The sequence below is a fragment of the Bos indicus x Bos taurus genome, chromosome 14 (assembly GCF_003369695.1).
Source record: "Bos indicus x Bos taurus breed Angus x Brahman F1 hybrid chromosome 14, Bos_hybrid_MaternalHap_v2.0, whole genome shotgun sequence".
Lineage (NCBI taxonomy): Eukaryota > Metazoa > Chordata > Mammalia > Artiodactyla > Bovidae > Bos > Bos indicus x Bos taurus.
This window is the reverse complement of record NC_040089.1, coordinates 82,135,319-82,152,801: the sequence shown is the minus strand read 5'-3', so window position 1 is coordinate 82,152,801 and position 17,483 is coordinate 82,135,319. Positions and strand designations below refer to the sequence as shown.

Sequence of the window (17,483 nt, the reverse complement as noted above, 5' to 3'; positions counted from 1 at the left end):
GGAGGGGACAGGTGTGTAAACATGAGTACAGGGAGGGCAGCCGCCCTGGAAAAGACCTGGGGTCATGGGAGCACTGTCGCTCTGATTTCTTTTCCCAAGTGATGTGATGTGTTGAAGATAGTAAAGCTCACTTTGCAGCAGTCTCCTGGGAGTTAACCGTCCTCTTGGTTTCAAAGCGTTGAGCCTTCGCCATTGTCCTTACACCTGATTGCTGTTCCTTGAACTTGACTGTGAGTGCTCAGGAACAGTGGACTTTGGGGACAGTCTGACCTCCCAGTGACTCACTTTCTAATAGGCGGTAAGTTGGAATAATGATTGTTGCAATAACAGCTTTCCTGCCAGTGAGCTGTCATCTGAGAAGGGCTAGTTCAGTGGCACTTGAACAGGGCATTTGGCTGTTTTCCACCATTGTTCTTTGTTTGTATCAGTTCGTGCGTGGGTCCCAGCCACCGACTTCACACAGAGTGCGTTGTTTGCTGTGGTTTTGCCCCATCTCTTGCAGATTGCAAAGGACTAAAGGACAATGCAGGTGGCAGTGACACCGAGATCATAATAAACAAAAGCCACAGGTGGTGTCTCGTGACCTGATGTGTGAGGCTTCTTGGTGAAAACAGCCTGCACATCTGGACGGCAGTGTGTTAGAAGTCACAGCCTCTCACCCTCTCCACTTTTACTCTCTCCAATTGCACGTGTTTGTTTCAGGAGCAGTCCTGTTAGTCTGGGATCTTTCAATTGCAAGTGACAGACAGCTCAGCTCAGCTTGAGCACATAAAAGGGGGCCTAGCACTTCTGGTAACGACAGTGTGCAGGGTGAGCTTCAGGCCCCGGGATCCAGGGCTCACAGAAGGCCAGGGGCCTGCCTCTGCATGGTTTGCACCCTCTCCACTTTGCTGGTTTATACCCTAGCAAGCGCCCTTTTCTTCGGCCCAGGAGTTCCAGGTTTGTCTGGGTGGTTTTTTTTTGTTTTTATAGCTGGCTGCCTCAGTGAACAGAAGGCTCTTTGCTCCCATATTTCCAACAAAAGTCCTCAGGTCAGCCTTATCCAAACTGTGCCCTGGTGGGTGAGGAGAGGCAGTTCTGAGATGGGAAAGTAGGCTACAGTGCAAGAAGAAGGCTGACTGGATTCTGGGGAAGCAAGAACAACAGACATTTGCTGTAGAAGGGAATGGGGAGGAGTTGATCAGGATGAAAAATGTCTTTACTGGGTTAGGGTCCAGAGTGGATGCAGGGATGTGCTGCGTAGGTTAGGGTCCGGCAGGAGATGGATGGCAAACTCAGAAGGGGTGACTGGACGGGATTTAACACAGCGACAGTTTGTGAGTGTGGCCGAGACAGAGGAAACCAGGAGCTGAATGATGAGAGGCCACTGCCATCCTTTACCTGGAAGTGGCCAGGAAGAGGAGCCGCGACCTTAAGCTAGCAAGACTCGCAGCTCTGGAAAAGCGCCACTTGCTGAGAGCTGCGGCCTCTTAGCACAGAGACAATCCCCGTGAATCCCTGCCTGCTGATCTCCTACTGCTGTCTGCCCTAGGTTGAGGCTGCCTGGAAGCCAGAGGCAGGGGCCACGGGTGCTCAGTTAAGGTCAGCCTCCCTGGGCTCCGAGCAGGGCAGCAGGTGGTGGGGCCTGGCTCTGGAGGCAAAGGGAGGCTGTCCAGCACACACATCCCTCCACCTCGCAAGTAACCAGATGCTGTCAACCCTAGAAGGTACCGTTCTCTCATCTCTTTTAGCACCAACTGCAATTAAAACCATTACCATTCGGATAGTTGGAAAATGGTTATTACATCATTAGTAGTGCTATTAGCATTTTTTCCAAAGGTTCCATTTTCTCACTTATAAACTGTCTGCTTATGCCTTTTGTTTCTCCCAATTATCCATAGACACATTAAGCGTTCCAATGGAGCAGTCATAAAGGTACATAAAATGCTTTCTGTTTTTAGAATATGATTGTTCTTTTGATGTACTTTCAGATCTTCAGATGTTTCTTTAAATTGTATCATGCATTATGCCCGTAAGAGCAATCAGTAATGACTTATTATGGATAATTATCAGAAGGGAGAAGGTCTTTTATTGCCTTCATCTTCAAAACTTCTGAAAAGATTACCATAGATCAAGTCCAAGGGAGCAAATCCAAACTGGAATCTTTTTGAATAAATATTTGATACTGAATCCTGATGTGGAGACATTAGAATGGTTTTTAGCAAAATGTTACAACAAATGGCAAATCCTTAATACTGTGGCTTTCTTGTATTACCACAAATATCAGAAAATTCACTTGGCATTTGTAAAGATATAAAGGATGATCCTATATATATTCAGCTGTAATTTATCTGAAATTGATATCCTTTGTCTTTTCCTATACTGTTAATCTTTGATTTATTTTTTTTTTTGACCTAGTAACAGTGGCTCCAGGACAAAGTTTGTACATATTATACTCAATTTCAAGTTTTTAGAACTGGCATTTACATGAACTAAAACGATAGGAAGCAACAACAGTTTCCCTTCTAAAATTCTTTTCAGTGCAAATCCTCAAGCTTCCTCTTCACTACACAGAAAGAGAACTTTATATTAACATTACTTTTTACAGTGAGATGATCCAGGGACTAGAAGAATGGCTCTCACGAACTGATCTTGAGTCAGTGGGGAGAACTCGGTCACTCCCCGGGGAGAACGAGCCTGAGAGAAAGGGAGGTGATGGCACTAGGGGTAAAGGACCCGCCTGCCAGTGCAGGAGATGGAAGAGACACGGGTTCCGTCCCTGGGTCGGGAAGATCCCCTGGAGGAGGGCACGGCAACCCACTCCAGTATTTTGCCTGGAGAATCCCATGGACAGAGTAGCCTGGCGGGCTATGGTCCATAGGGTTGCAAAGAATCGGACACGATTAAAGCAACTTACCACGCAGTGGCTTACAGTTTTCAGGGAGGGCAGAGCAGAGACTGGCTTAAAGGGGAGTGGGGTTATCCTGAAGGAAGGTGATGAGAAAATCTGGTACCTTGGGTGGCTCCTAATTATGGAAGATCCTGAAAGCGGGACAGACGGTTTGAATTTGATTTGTTGGCCATCGGAAATCTTCATGTATGCAGTCAGAGAGAAGGGAACTTAGAGGTGACTTCTCTGAACTGAATGTTTGTCTCCCCCCAGAATCTGTAGACTGAAGCCCCAATCCCTAATGTGATGGATTTGGAGGTGGGGGCGTTGGGAGGTCATGAGGTTTAGATGAAGTCATGGAGATGGATGGAGCTCCATAATAGGGTTGGTGTCCTTCTAAGGGGTGAGGACCCAGAGCAATGTCTCGCCCCCTCACAAAGATGCATCAAGCAGGGAGGCTTCTCCAAGCCAGGGAGAGGACCCTCACCAGAACCCCGTGTTGGCGCCCTGGTCTTGAAGTTGCAGCCTCCACAAGTGTGAGAAATGAGGGTTTGTTCTTTAAGCCATCCAGCGTGTGATGATGTATTCTAGCAGCCTGAACCAAGAGAGTGATCAAACATACCTCTTCTTTCTAAAGATGAGGAATCTGGGACCTGGAAAATGGAAGGTCTCTTATTTACGGTCACACTCTAAATCAGGATACAGGATTAATGAGTGAATAGGACAATGCCTTGGTGTCATTATCTCCTTTATTTAATTTGTAAAGAGTCTAGTGCAGCTCTCTCATCGCGGCCACTTTGCCTCTCCCCGTGGACTCTGGCGGCCGTTCTCTGAGCCTGCTGCAGCCAAGGTCAGCCACGCCGCCCCTCCGAACGGGGCCGTCGCCATGTGCCCTTGACGTCCGTGGGCCGCGGTGGCAGGGCCGCTGCTTTCCCTGTGGGTGCTCTCGTCTGTAGGTGGGCAGGGTGCACCAACAGAAAAGCCTTTCCGCCACCAAGTTAATCTCAAACCGTTTTAAGCCCTTGCAAGCCCTGCTTGCCCCCTAAGTGCTCATCTCTACCCTGGACTATGAAACGCATTATGCCCCAAACAAATTTTTTGAATCATCATTCTTTAGGTAGTCTTTTTACAGTTATTATTGAGGTGTCTTTAATGGTCCTATTTCGGACAAAAGAAAAATAAAAGAGAAAATAAAACAAAGATTAATAAATAAAGGAAAAATAAACAGAAAAAAATAAAGTTCTGACTCGCTACTTAAAAGAACAGTAATAAGCGAATGCGCGGCAGTTGTTGAGCTCTGTTTCGTGCTTGTTTATCGGGTGTTGTCTTTACTCTCACCTGTTATCTCAGTTTGCAAACTATTTCTTGTCAGGTTAAAAACACAACATAGTTTAAAAAAAAAAAAAAACCCAGTTGGGAGCTCTGAGATGCAGTTCAGTTCTCAACTTCCCCTCATTTCCACAAAAGTTCCTTTCAAATGGGAATGTTTAGAGGGCTGTGCCTCCCCAGGGTGGTATTGGAGGAGAGGCAGTAAGTTGGTAATTAGTATTTATTATGTGGTTAAGTCTTTCTCAGCCAGAGTGCTTTAAATAATCTCTAATCTGCCTGCAATGCAGGAGACAGGGATTCAATCCCTGGGTACGGAAGATCCCCTGGAGGAGGAAATGGCAACCCCTGCCAGTATTCTTGCCTGGAGAATCCCTTGGACAGAGGAGCCAGCAAGTTACAGGCCATGGGGTCACAAGAGTTGGACACGACTTAGCTTAGGAGGCATCGGAGAAGACAATGGCACCCCACTCCAGCACTCTTGCCTGGAAAATCCCATGGACGGAGAAGCCTGGTGGGCTGCAGTCCATGGGGTCGTGAAGAGTCGGACACGACTGAGCGACTTCCCTTTCCCTTAGCCTAGGAGGCAAGCTTGGAGAAGTTAAGGAGCTTTTCTAAGATGACTCCTCTAGTAAGAGGTGGGGCCAGAGTTTGAACCCCTCTTTCTGCGGGGAGCGAGCTCCGCCCCTGGCAAAGGTCATGAGGAAGGAGGCTTGGCATACGCAAAGGTGAGATCAAGCCTCAGGAGTCTTCCTGGAAATTCTCGAGCAATCTACCCCCAAAACCAGAGTCTGCCTACTTTCTGCTTTGTGCTTTCACCTACACCTCTGACTTTACGAGGGGCTGTCCCCCACTACCTCTCTGAAAAAAGAGTTAGCTTACAGCTCCAGTTAATAATTCCTGGGTGTGACAGTGTTTCAACCTACAAACTCCCTTGGAAATCCTCTAGCCTGCCTGAATAGGTTTTTCTGGCCACATGTGATTGTTCAGAGCCTCCCAACTGTGAGAGGCAGGAGATGTTCTAAACTGTCTAAACACAGATTCTTTTGAGCAATTAAAAGATTGATTAGAAATTGTATTGGTGAAGGGATTTTCACTTGTTGGGCCAATGTTTGCTGCTAAGTTTCCATATCCCTTACCTGCTGTGTCCCTGGCAGTGTATTGATTAATATAATTGGTGTAAGTAGTAGCTTTAATGTTTGTAACCTGGGACCCTTGAGTTAATTCTTTTTCTTGTTATAGCCCACCACACCTTTGCTCTGTAGGAATGCAACTTTATCTAATGCTTTTGGGAGGCTGGTGCCTGACTTTAGAATAATCACCTTTAGAGAAAAAGGCCTCCAGGCCAGAAGATGATGCAAATCACCTAAACTTTTGCATATGATAAGTTTGCAGGAAGAAAGCCTGGCTTACTGCATGACTCTACCCCTTCCCCCATTATCCTCTATGCATAACTTAAGGTATAAAAACTACTTTGGAAAATAGAGTGCGGGCCTTGTTCACCGAAACTTGGTCTCACCTTGTCGTTCTTTCTCTTACCTTCTGGCTGAATTATTCAGCCTCTTTTCTCCACTGAATTTCCTCACTGAGCTATCCTCATTCTATTACTCTTTATATCCTTAATTAACGTTTAATTAAGCAATTGTTTCCTGATCTTCGCCTACGCCGTCTCTCCTTCGAATACCCTGGATCAGCCGGGGCTGGTCCCCGGCAGGTGGCGTCTTTCTAACTCTATGGCAACCCATTCCAGTACTCTTGCCTGGAAAATTCCATGGATGGAGGAGCCTGGTAGGCTACAGTCCATGGGGTCGCAAAGAGTCCAACATGACTGAGCGACTTCACTTTCTAACTCTATAGGCCAGAACTTTCCACTAAGCTGAGCTAAAGGGACCCAGGGAGCAAGTGTTCACATGAGTGAGCCCCCGAGAACCCATACCAAAAGCAAAGTTTCAGAACTAAGAGCCATGTCAAAATACTCAGACCCTTCATTCGCCTTTATGGAAATAAAGGGTGGCTGTCGGTTCAGGCTGCTGCCACAGAATGCCCTTGACTGTCTGGTTTATAAACAAGGGAAACTTATGTCTCATGGTTCTGGAGGCTGGAAGTCTAAGATCAGGGTCCCAGCATGGAGCCTGTTACAAACAGCCCTCTTCTGTGTCCTCACGTGGCAGAGAGAGAGGACTAGCCGCTCTTCTCTTATAAGGACGCTAACTCTGTCATGGAAGTTCCAGTCTCCTGACCTAACCACCTCACAAAGGCCCCACCTCCTAAAACCAGCATATCAGGGCTTCAACATGTAGATTTGAGGGGGAGGGAAACATTCAGTCCACAGCAGAGGGAGTGGACATGCCACCACAGAGCAGCGCTTCCTAAAATCTTTTCCCTCCTGCCCTACAAAGACTGAAATTATCTTTGGTAGGAGAGGTTAAGAGGAACACTAGAATACACACACACACACACACACACACACACACGACATGAATATGATTTGTGTTTACACACACACACTCCAATACTTTGGCCACCTGATGTGAACACCAGACTCATTTGAAAAGACCCTGATGCTGGGAAAGATCGAAGGCAGGAGAAGGGGACGACAGGATGAGATGGTTGGATGGCATCACCGACTCAATGGACGTGGGTTTGGGTGGACTCCGGGAGTTGGTGATGGACAGGGAGGCCTGACATGCTGCAGTCCATGGGGTTGCAAAGAATCAGACACAACTGAGTGGCTGAACAACAGCAGCAGATACACACACAGAGAGCACTGGCCTTGTTTTTCATGTTTCCCAGTATCTGTGAATTTCCGGTATCATGGTTTAATTAAATAATCCCAGTCAACAACATGGTGCAGATTTCAGTTACTGTAGGTAATTTTGTATTATTAACTGTAAGTAATTTTAACCGTGTTTTAACTGCATATTCACAGTAAGTAATCTTGTAAAGCGCACATCTTGCTGCTAGTTTTTACCCACAGGTCGCTGCGTGCCCGTGGCTGCTGAGCATCGTGGTGACAACCGGTCATGGCGCTCACTTCAGTCTGCTGTGATTGGTCACGGCACACTTGCTCCTTCACACACGACAGCGAGGGGGGTAGGTGTGCTTCCTGCTTTTCTCCCAGGGATCAGTCAATATGACATTTGCAGGAATGGATGTTAGAAAGAGAGAGCAAAGCTAAGTTTATGAGAGTGGCTGTGAAGAAAGGATGAAGGTGACCCGGGAGAGTGACGCCAGTGGAAGCCTTCACATTCGTGGAGCTCTCAGAGAAGCTCCACATCCCTGGAGGGTCCAAGTGCAGTGTAAGAGGCTGCTAGCTGATCCAGGCCTGGAAAGGAGGAGGATGACTTGTCAAGGCACAGACAGGGTGCTCACGTCTCACACGCGACGTGACGAGAAGGCGGCGAGCGCTGCTCAAGCTGCTCCCAGCAAGGTTTCAACAAAGGAACAAAGGCACTGAATCCCCAATCTTTCCAATGTTTTAAATATTAGGTTATTTAGTAAATATTAATTTTATTTTTATAGACAGTAAGACAATTTTAATGTCTTAATAACAGTTTTGAAAATCCACAGAACATTACCAGTTTTCCCAACTGACTGTTGAGACCACTTGGTGTGATGTCAGCTTGCACAGCCGTTTCTGTGTGTTCACCACTGCTGTGCAGAGGCAGGTCTCTGTCTCTCTTTCTCTCCCTCCATTTATCCATCTCTCCCTCTGTTTATCCATTCATTCATCTACCTACCTTATCTCTGTCTCTCTACCCTTATTCATCTCTATGCATCCTTATCTATTTTTGCCTCCCTATCCACTTATCCGGCTATTTCACTGTTGCTGTCTCTGTCCGTCCATCAGTTTTTCACATTTTTATATTATTACTTACTTCACTAGGCCACCTTTAATCTTCAGTTCCAACAGTAGCAATCTGTTCATTCCCCCAAAATTCCAGGTGAAATACAACCAAGTAATTTTATTCTCTAGCTACATTACCCAGCTATATTAGAAGAATCTCAGATGTAAATGTAGCAGCCCTGGCCTGAGTCAAACAGGCTGCTGGTAATCAAGGTCTTGACCGTGTAATTAATGGGATGGTATTTCTGGAGCCTCTAAATATATCAACTCCACCATCTGCCCTAAAAATCACCTAAGCAAGAACTTCCTACCCCTGCTTACAGGGAGAAAGTGGTCTCTGACCTGAGGGGACTCCCGTCTGGTAAATGGAAATAGAGCTACTGCCCAGGCCATCCCTGACTGCATCATCCGTAAATCAAGACTGTCTGCTGTGCTGGGAAACACAGTTAATGCAGTTAAGTGGTAACAGGCCTGACGTGTTGCTGTAAAATGCAGTCAGCAAGTTCCTGCCTGAATCACCTCTGAGATGGAGCAGGACACGAAAACTTGGTTATCTTCCTGTTGGTCTCTGTCTGTAAGCGTTTAAAGCAAATGTGCCAGAATGAATCACCGACTTGATGGACGTGAGTTTGAGTAAACTCCAGGAGTTGGTGATGGACAGGGAGGCCTGGAGCGCTGCAGTCCATGGGGTCTCAAAGAGTCAGACACGACTGAGCTACTGAACTGAACTGAACTGATGAGTGGAGTTCAAACTGCCCCCATCTCACATTCACTCTAATAAAAATCAAAGACTTAAAATTAGGATGGATGTTGGCATGGAGACAGAGGCAACCATAATGAAAGCGTGAAAATCTGCCCACTTTTATACATGACTTCACAGTGCAGTTTAGCCCTGAGTCATTCTCCCTGGAGTGGAAACCTCAGAGCTGCCCTCGTAAGAGAGATGGGGGCGTGTGTGTCTAGTTCCCATAGGCTGATTTGCACAAATTCACCTGATTCCATCTCTTTGGAAATGATCATGAGACTCAAGATAGAAAGCTTCCTGTGCCTGGTTGTGTGGTAGCAAACTAAACTTTGTTTTATCTCATTAGGCTTTGAAGATTGTTCTTCCTTTATGAAATAGATCATACATTGATGACAGTCTTAGAATTCTTTGGGAGCTGAGACTGAAATGGAGATTCTCTAGGAGCGATTGCTAAGGGAGGACTCTGTTATACGATAAACTGAGGCATGTCGGACATTTTCAGAGTTTAAGCAAAAATCAGTTCAAATTGGAAGTGGTTAGGAGCTCAGGGAAAGGCATATAGAAAAAGTGTGGAAGCAAAGGAAAGAAATGTTCAATCATTTATAGCTTAAAGCCCTCATTGGATGTGATTGATTATCCTTAAGTTTGATTTCATAGCCTCAAGGCATTTCAGGGCTTGGATTTTGGTTTGCTCACACAGACCTCCTAAGCATTAGATCCATCTCAGTCTAATGGCCTCCTTGTTTACTTAATTTAACAGCTCTTAGGAGAAACCTGTAAGGAAATGAATGAAGCAGTGTAGACAGGGGAGGAAGCAAAGCATGGATGATGTGGTGATGCTGCAGGAAAAAAGTGCACTGTAAGAGGATGGTCACATCCTGTGTCTCAGGCGAGTTCCTGGGACCAACCGCCAAGTGAGGGCCGCCAAGTGAGGGTCTTTGGCTTTGCACATGAAGAAATTCAAGAGCAAGCCAAAGTACAGTGAAAGCAGATTTATTCAGATCCACAGTCCAAAAGCAGAGTGTGGGTCATCTCAGAAGGCAAGAGGGTATGGGTTTTTATGGGCTGGGTAATTTCATAGGCTGGACTTGTCTGGTAGCACAGTGTTAAAGAATCCGCCTGCCAATGCAGGAGATGTGGGTTTGATCCGTGGGTCAAGAAGATCCTCTGGAGAAGGAAAAGGCAGCCCACTCCAGTATTCTTACCTGGGAAATCCTGTGGACAGAGGAGCCTGGCGGGCTACAGTCCATGAGGTCTCAGAGTTGGAAGTGACTTAGCAGCTAAACAACACAACAATTCAGCAATTTCATAGGGTGATGAGTGGGAAGATTATTTCAGCTATTTGGGGGAAAGGGCGGGAGGTTCCAGGCATTGGGTTACCACCTACTTCTTGGCCTTTTATGGTCGGCCTTGGAACTGGCACGGCACCCACGGGTGTGTCATTTAGCATATGCCGATGTATTACAATGAGTGTATCCTGAGGCTTGTGGTCTGCTGGAACTCACATTGCGTGCCATCTTGGACTTAGTTGCTTCTAACCAGTTTATGTCATGTCCATTTGCAGTGGCCGTGTCATTCTTTTCAAGGTTGTGCCCCGCCCCTTCCCATTTCAGAATCAGCCCACCCCTCGGGGAGGCTGCAGTATGAATGGCAGCACAGAGCTTTCCCACGCAGAGCCACAAGCTGGGGTTGATCGCCGGCATGAGTCAGCCGTGGCTGTGGGCTCCGCTGGAGGTCGCAGGAGCCCGCCTGTCGGCCACAGGCAGTTCTCTAAAGAAGGCAAAGGGTCCACTGAGCAGTCAGTGTTCACATCAGGGAATTTTGTCTTCAGGCCAACAGTACCTGCTATAATCACTGGTGTGTCCACACAGGGGGAAAAAATTCCAACAGATGTACATGGCACCCTTGAGTAGCAGAGAAAGATACTTTTAATGCTTTGAAATTCCCAAATGTTATTTCAGAGTCCCTTTGCATCCTTACATTTTTGGCTTGGGCTTTTTATTGCTTCTAATATGAGTAGACCATGACTTTACAAATTCGGTGTAAATTAACAGATTTCATTTTTCATCCTGAAACTCCTTCAAGTTGGTATATTCAGGTTTTTTCAGCTGAATCAGTTCCTGGGTTTATCAACTGCATAAACTAGAAGTTCTTCATATTGATTTTATTTAGGATTAGGGCTCAAAATGTAGGTGTATCTAGAGTTCTAGAACCTGATTTAAGAACATCCCTATTTACATATTTCATTCCCCTATTTACATATTACATTTCCCTATTTACACATGGCTTCCCAGGTGACTCATGTGGTAAAGAATCTGCCTTCTCAGGGCTGAGTGAGATGCACGTGTGATGGTGTCTGAGTGCCTGCTCAGTCGTGTCCGACTCTTTGTGACCCCAGGGACTGCAGTCCACCAGGCTCCTCTGTCCATGGGATTCTCTAGGTGAGAATACTGGAGTGGGTTGCAAATTCCTTCCCCTTCTCAGAGTGGCCACACTTTGTGAATTTATCATCTTTCTTAATGAAAAGAACACTAGATCGGAACTCAGAATTGGAGAACTCTAAACTGAGGTTGCTGATTGCTCTGGGGGGAAATGTCAAGTTTTTATTGAGATTTAGAGCTAGGAGGTACAAACAATAATAGAATAAGAATTGGCAGTTTTATGTTATTTTGTCATAATCATGCAGCTAGTTAGCATTAGGTGTGAATCTAAAACTCACTCTGATTTTCAGTCTAAGGCATTCCCCCTGGTACACCTCACTGTCATGTAAAGCGTTGTAAGAACTCTTCAGAATCATGCAAATGTATGACCCTCTCAGCTGTTTCTCCTTTGGTGCGGATGGGGCTGCTGGCCGAGGACTGTGGTGAGGTCAAAGGTAGGGATGCACAAGAGATGGGGGTACCTTCTAGAGCACAAGAGGTCCAAGCGAGTGAAAGTGAAACCTGGGGGAGGGTCGGCGGAGAAAGACGGTGGGGTGAGAGGATTTCTGGTCACGGTGACTCGGTGGCCACAGCCTCTCTTGCCTTAAGTAGCCCTGACACCCTCCTGTTGTCCTGAAAGTCTTTTTAAATAGTGCTGGCAATGTGTATGGGGCTTCCCTGGTGGCTCGGATGGTAAAGAATTGATAGCTTACAGTGAACGGTGTCGGATTTGTGATCTCCAAAGAAAAAGATGTAGCTTTGGGACCAGGGACCAGGCTTGATCACTCCAGAGCTTTTGTGTGGCAGAGTTTATTAAAGTGAAAGAGGGCAGAGAAAGCCTCTGACAGAGACCTCAGAAGGGGGCAGAGAGTGTCCCCTGCTAGTCTAAGCAAGGCAGCTGTATACCTTCTCAACTGGTTCTTACAGTAAATCAAAAGAATGTCTCAAGGTTGTAAAGATCTTACTAGACCCACTCCCATAATTTACATTTTAAGATGACAGGATTAGAACTAACAATAGAAAGATCTTACCAGATCTTACCATTCCCATAATATACATTCTAAGATATCAGTTGTGGATGTGACTGGTGGTAGAAGCAAGGTCTGATGCTGTAAAGAGCAATATTGCATAGGAACCTGAAGTGTTAGGTCCATGAATCAGGGCAAATTGGAAGTGGTCAAACAGGACATGGCAAGAGTGAACGTCAACATTCTAGCAATCAGCGAACTGAAATGGACTGGAATGGGTGAATTTAACTCAGATGACCATTATATCTACTACTGGGGGCAGGAATCCTTTGGAAGAAATGGAGTAGCCATCATGGTCAACAAAAGAGTCCGAAATGCAGTACTTGGATGCAATCTCAAAAACAACAGAATGATCTCTGTTCATTTCCAAGGCAAACCATTCAATATCACAGTAATCCAAGTCTATGCCCCAACCAGTAACACTGAAGAAGCTGAAGTTGAACGGTTCTATGAAGACTTACAAGACCTTTTAGAACTAACACCCAAAAAAGATGTCCTTTTCATTATAGGGGACTGGAATGCAAAAGTAGGAAGTCAAGAAACACCTGGAGTAACAGGCAGATTTGGCCTTGGAATATGGAAGAAGCACGGCAAAGGCTAATAAGAGTTTTGCCAAGAAAATGCCCTGGTCATAACAAACACCCTCTTCCAACAACACAAGAGAAGACTCTACACATGGACATCACCAGATGGTCAACACTGAAATCAGATTGATTATATTCTTTGCAGCCAAAGATGGAGAAGCTCTGTACAGTCAGCAAAAACAAGACCAGGAGCTGACTGTGGCTCAGATCATGAACTCCTTATTGCCAAATTCAGACTTAAATTGAAGAAAGTAGGGAAAACCAGTAGACCATTCAGGTATGACCTAAATCAAATCCCTTATGATTATACAGTAGAAGTGAGAAATAGATTTAAAGGACTAGATCTGATAGATAGAGTGCCTGATGAACTATGGAATGAGGTTCATGACATTGTACAGGAGACAGGGATCAAGACCACCCCCATGGAAAAGAAATGCAAAAAAGCAAAATGGCTGTCTGGGGAGGCCTTACAAATAGCTGTGAAAAGAAGAGAAGCAAAAAGCAAAGGAGAAAAGGAAAGATATAAGCATCTGAATGCAGAGTTCCAAAGAATAGCAAGAAGAGATAAGAAAGCCTTCCTCAGTGATCAGTGCAAAGAATTAGAGGAAAACAACAGAATGGTAAAGACTAGAGATCTCTTCAAGAAAATTAGAGATATCAAGGGAACATTTCATGCAAAGATGGGCTCAATAAAGGACAGAAATGGTATGCACCTAACAGAAGCAGAAGATATTAAGAAGAGGTGGCAAGAATACACAGAAGAACTATACAAAAAAGATCTTCACAACCCAGATAATCACGATGGTGTGATCACTCACCTAGAGCCAGACATCCTGGGATGTGAAGTCAAGTGGGCCTTAGAAAGCATCACTACGAACAAAGCTAGTGGAGGTGATGGAATTCCAGTTGAGCTATTTCAAATCCTGAAAGGTGATGCTGTGAAAGTGCTGCACTCAGTATGCCAGCAAATTTGGAAAACTCAGCAGTGGCCACAGGACTGGAAAAGGTCAGTTTTCATTCCAATCCCAAAGAAAGGCAATGCCAAAGACTGCTCAAACTACTGCACAATGCACTCATCTCTGCTGCTGCTGCTGCTGCTGCTGCTGCTGCTAAGTCGCTTCAGTCATGTCCAACTCTGTGTGACCCCATAGACGGCAGCCCACCAGGCTCCCCCGTCCCTGGGGTTCTCCAGGCAAGAACACTGGAGTGGGTTGCTATCTCCTTCTCCAATGCATGAAAGTGAAAAGTGAAAGTCAAGTCGCTCAGTAGTGTCCGACTCTTAGCGACCCCATGGACAGGAGCCTACCAGGCTCCTCCGCCCATGGGATTTTCCAGGCAAGAGTACAGGAGTGGGTTGCCATTGCACTCATCTCGCACGCTAGTAAAGTAATGCTCAAAATTCTCCAAGCCAGGATTCAGCAATATGTGAACCATGAACTTCCAGATGTTCAAGCTGGTTTTAGAAAAGGCAGAGGAACCAGAGATCAAATTGCCAACATCCGCTGGATCATCGAAAAAGCAAGAGAATTCCAGAAAAACATCTATTTATGCTTTATTGACTATGCCAAAGCCTTTGACTGTGTGGATTACAATAAACTGTGGTAAATTCTGAAAGAGATGGGAATACCAGACCACCTGACCTGCCTCTTGAGAAACCTCTATGCAAGTCAGGAAGCAACAGTTAGAACTGGGCATGGAACAACAGACTGGTTCCAAATAGGAAAAGCAGTACGTCAAGACTATATATTGTCACCCTGCTTATTTAACTTATATGCAGAGTACATCATGAGAAACGCTGGGCTGGAAGAAGTACATGCTGGAATCAAGATTGCTGGGAGAAATATCAATAACCTAAGATATGCAGATGACACCACCCTTATGGCAGAAAGTGAAGAGGAACTAAAAAGCCTCTTGATGAAAGTGAAAGTGGAGAGTGAAAAAGTTGGCTTAAAGCTCAACATTCCGAAAATGAAGATCATGGCATCTGGTCCCATCACTTCATGGGAAATAGATGGGAAAACAGTGGAAACAGTGTCAGACTTTATTTTTGGGGGCTCCCAAATCACTGCAGATGGTGATTGCAGCCATGAAATTAAAAGACACTTACTCCTTGGAAGGAAAGTTATGACCAACCTAGATAGCATATTGAAAAGCAGAGACGTTACTTTGCCAATAAAGGTCTGTCTAGTCAAGGCTATGGTTTTTCCAGTGATCGTGTATGGATGTGAGAGTTGGACTGTGAAGAAAGCTGAGCGCCAAAGAATTGATGCTTTTGAACTGTGGTGTTGGAGAAGACTCCTGAGAGTCCCTTGGACTGCAAGGAGATCCAGCCAGTCCATTCTAAAGGAGATCAGCCCTGGGTGTTCTTTGGAAGGAGTGATGCTAAAGCTGAAACTCCAGTACTTTGGCCACCTCATGCCAAGAGTTGACTTATTGGAAAACACTCTGATGCTGGGAGGGATTGGGGACAGGAGGAGAAGGGGACGACAGAGGATGAGATGGCTGGGTGGCATCACTGACTCAATGGACGTGAGTCTGAGTGAACTCCGGGAGTTGGTGATGGACAGGGAGGCCTGGCATGGTGTGATTCTTGGGGTGGCAAAGAGTCAGACACAACTGAGTGACTGAACTGAACTGAAGATATCAGAATTAGTCAGAAGGTTTTCAGGAAGGAGAAACTGTCCTCAAGCAGGATACACTGTTGTTGTATAATCCTTAGTACAGAGTTTAAACTGAGTTGTTTGTTGTGTATCATCAGTTCCGGGCTTAAAGAAAAAAACATTTTATGTGACTAAGACTAAGGAATGTAGAGAAAAAAGGGTGTTTGTCCTTTCCTCCTCCTTGAGAATTCCAGATCCCTATCTCCTCCTCAGCGGGGACCCTGGACTTCTTGTCAACCTGCCTAGGAATTGACTCTCTCAGAATCTGCCTGCAATTCAAGAGACTTAGGTTCAATCCCTGGGTGAGGAAGATCTGCTGGAGAGGGGAATGGCAACTCACTCCGATATTCTTGCCTGGAGAATTCCATGGGTAGAGGAGCCTGGCGGGCTACAGCCCATGGGTTTGCAAAGAGTTGGACATGACTGAGTGACTCTCACACACGTAATCCTTATTATTGCCAGTGGTTTGCCCGGCAACTTTGTTTTGTCTCAGAGAACATCTGGCTGCATGGTTCACCTGCCTCCTCATTCCAGACTCACTGTTCTTTGCACTCTGCTCTGCGTGCAGATAGACTGAGTCTTGTGCGAACTATGTCTGCCTGATTCTTCTCAGTTGCAGGTGTCCTGGGTTCTGCACTACACACCCTTTTCTCTAGTTTCTTTGTCTACCTGTAGGGCTGCTTTCTGCTCATTAGCACCTCCAGTAATGGGTGTGAAAGAGGGAGAGATGCAGTTTTACTGAACTGGATTCTTTCCAGAAGCCTTGGGGGGGAGATGTGTTGGTGGAGGAGGGAGGGGAGGGACTCCACCAGTGAAGATGGAGCTTGTGAGCAGGGCTGTTTCACAAAAGCTTCATAACATTTATCTTATGACCCAGGTCCCCCAACCCGGACACACTAAGATAACCTGAAGTCAATGCTGTCAGTGCAAAATCATGCCTTGTGTGTGTGTGTGTGTGTGTGCAATGCACAGCTTAATTGCACACATCTTATGTGATTAAAATGCTTCAGCGTAGCATTTTAGCTAAGGTGAATTTGGGAAACCTAGAAATGAGATTGGAGTCAATAAATCCAATAAGTATCAACTGAACGAATATGCCGGAAGCAGGGAAGCGGGTGGGGGTTGGGATACAAGATAAAGTAGAGGCCCGAGCATAGACGCTGGACCAGACCTGCCCCCAGCCCCCTCCAGTGCTCTTGCCTGGAAAATCCCGGGGACAGAGGAGGCTGGCGGCCTGCGTCCATGGGGTCGCAAAGAGTCGGACAAGTCTGAACGACTGTCGCTCGTTGCCTGTTGGCTGGGCGACTTTAGGCAAGTTTCTTCAAGTCTTTGAACCTCAGTTTTTGTGTCTCTAGAAAAAGAGACATTAATACCTACCTCAGAATGTGTATGGTTTAAATGAAAAGTTTTACAGACAGTGTCTGGCACAGGGTCTGGCACGTCGCATCTGCTACGTCTAATGCAACGTGTGAAGGCAGCTCTCTCACCGCACATCTTACTGCACTCTCATCTAAAGAGTATTTTTTAAGTGGGCTTTGTGTAAGGCTTTTATAACTCCCAAGTCTGTGAATGCTACGAACACACAGAAAAGAAATGGCAACCCCCTCCAGTAGTCCTGCCTGGAGAATCCCAGGGACGGAGGAGTCTGGTAGGCTACAGTCCATGGGGTCGCAAAGAGTCGGACACGACGGAGCGACTTCACTTCGCTTCACTAGCACGCAGGGCATACTTCCTTCTACCAAGTGCAGTGAAGAGGGCTCGCACTGGTGCTATGACCGACTCTTGATCCATCAGTGGCTCAGAAGGGCCAGCTGAACGTTCTTTTCTTTCGCTCCCCCAGCTTGTTTTCTGCCGAGAACCGCCACTTTCATAGAGCTCCGTCCCTGATACCGAGTCTGGCTTTTTAGGCCATTTTCCAAGGAGCAGCTGAGCAGGGTGGGCATGTGTGGGTGTGTGTCTCCACCGGCGTCTCTTGAGGGGAGAGCTGCTCTGTCTGCGGAGGGC

At 46.1% G+C, this 17,483-nt stretch overlaps 1 protein-coding gene across 1 annotated transcript in view; it reads left to right on the top strand.

The window, feature by feature from the left end:
- The window catches only part of SNTB1 (syntrophin beta 1), a 139,334-nt gene that overhangs the window by 50,293 nt on the left and 71,558 nt on the right, over positions 1–17,483 (top strand). The gene's annotated exons all lie outside the window — the stretch shown is intronic.